This window comes from Protopterus annectens, chromosome 10.part0 (assembly GCF_019279795.1).
Source record: "Protopterus annectens isolate FY-2018-M chromosome 10.part0, PAN1.0, whole genome shotgun sequence".
Lineage (NCBI taxonomy): Eukaryota > Metazoa > Chordata > Ceratodontiformes > Protopteridae > Protopterus > Protopterus annectens.
In genome coordinates this window covers 130508647-130510570 of record NC_056744.1, presented here as the reverse complement: position 1 = coordinate 130510570, position 1924 = coordinate 130508647, and the positions used below count along the sequence as shown (strand labels likewise).

The 1924-nt window shown below is 40.4% G+C and overlaps 1 protein-coding gene across 2 annotated transcripts in view; it reads left to right on the top strand.

Annotated features, from left to right (window-relative positions):
* The first annotated feature begins 786 nt into the window (after nucleotides 1-786).
* CACNG5 (calcium voltage-gated channel auxiliary subunit gamma 5) overlaps nucleotides 787-1924 on the top strand; it is a 576119-nt gene continuing 574981 nt past the window's right edge. The window contains exon 1 of one of the 2 annotated variants that reach the window (XM_044085101.1): nucleotides 787-1218. The gene's annotated coding sequence lies outside the window, so the exon portion shown is untranslated. Of the gene's footprint in view, nucleotides 1872-1924 lie in introns of both variants that reach the window. The other variant, XM_044085098.1, reaches the window with a different exon arrangement.

Genomic DNA, 1924 nt, shown 5'->3' with positions numbered 1-1924 from the left:
TTATATTTTCCAATTAGCTATTTGTAGTTGTAGTGATTTATAGGATACTGAATTAGGTTGGAGTGTTGTTTTTAGTTTTGTTTGTAGGGATTCTGCTATATTTTTTATGTGTGTGCTATTTGAAGCTGACTTTTTCCACTGAAGTGAATGGGAAATGTGGTCTCAGTTTTATTTATTTATTTTTATTGTATTTCATTGTCCTTTTAAATTGTGAATTACATGTAGTGTTTGATTTTTTAAGGTAGATTATTGTGTTATGGGATTATATATTTGTCTGCCTATTCTTTGTGCAGTGTGTTCACTTTTACATTAGATTTTAGCAAGTGAACCAAATAATCTAGTTTAGAGGAATTTTAGTAGCTTTAATGTTGCAACAGGGGTGTAATTAAACTGTTGATGATCCTCAGTAAAAGTGCAGATGACAGGCACACACACACACACACACACACACACACACACACAAACGACAAAGAGCGGTATACAAACATGGGAGACAGTATCTAGAGCTTTGCATGTGTCATTGTCTGTTAACACAGATCGATATCAATTCAAATAAACTATTGTAACTGATTCAAATAGTCATTGGCCATATAATAGTCTTGTGCATGACAAGTGTGGTAGACATTGTTTCATAAAATATGGGTAATAAATTGTTGGGTTGTCTCGGGCACTTGCATTAGGCATGATATTGTGTGTGTGTGTGTGTGTGTGTGTGTATGTGTGCGTGTGAGAGAGAGAGAAAGAGAGCGAGAGAGAGGAACTATATTATGGCGGTAAAAGTATATTTTTGACAACAATGGCATTAAACTGTAGTTATCCTAAGAAGCCACCGTTTGTTGCAGTTTTCTCCTCAGATAAAGCAGCAAAATATAATTTCAATGCGATGATGCATATGCTCAACCATGGTTGTACATTTTGAACAAAAGATTCCACTTCCGAAAATCTGTCTTTGTGCGATTTTAAGGGACACAAGGAATACATATTGCACATACACACGTACGTGGAGTGAGGGGATCGTGGCTCTGAAGAGAGAGCTGCTTGGTTTGCAGTTCATTCCGTTTGTTTCGAAATGTGGATCCTTTCAACACTTCAGAGTATAATCTGAATAACTACTTGTGCAGCAAATGCAGAAAACATTTAAAGCACAGTCAAAAGAAGAAATATCATCTGAGGCACTGGAGTTAATGCATTCTTTGAAAATGATGTTTAGCTTTGCAGGTCAGTCATTTAAGCATCACCGGACAGAACGTAGAGTTGACATAGTTAACGAGCAACATCCTAATTTGTGCGAGTCAGAGCGAGAAGTCCATTACTTGGCTGCTTTTTGAAAGCTGGCTTTACTGTAAAACCCAGTGGTGTGCTGCACAGAACAGCTATCCCACGATACCTGTAATTCATTCCCTTCCTTACTCGCAAACGAAGGCATGTCGTACATGGAGCAAGCGAGTGTAGGAGGTAGGTGGCGGAGCACGTGATCGAGTGGCTTTCCACTCTCGCTTGCATCCTCGGACACCGCAGGATCTGTTGTTAAAATCAAACGTAGAACGTAACGAGAAGCAGGGAAACCCCAGCAGCGGCACACAGAGCGTAACGGGAAGCAAGGAACCCCCCAAAGCAGCGCGGTCCCCTAATACTGCATTGTGGCTTTAGGACCGTGGGCAGCTCCCAAATACTGCATTGTGGCTTTAGGACGGTGGACAGCCCCAAAGTCGCTCGTATGCTGTCATTCACTAGTTTCATGTCCCGTTCTCCTCTTAGATACTTGATTGTCTGCTAGTGCTGCACTTACCGTACCATTCTATAATCTGAATACTTAAGGAACTGTCCAACAGAATATTTTAATCTGCGTTCAGTTTATCCTGCTGGATTGGGTGAGTACCGAAACTTGTGAAGGCAATAAACAATAGAAGGTCAGAAAGTGGAG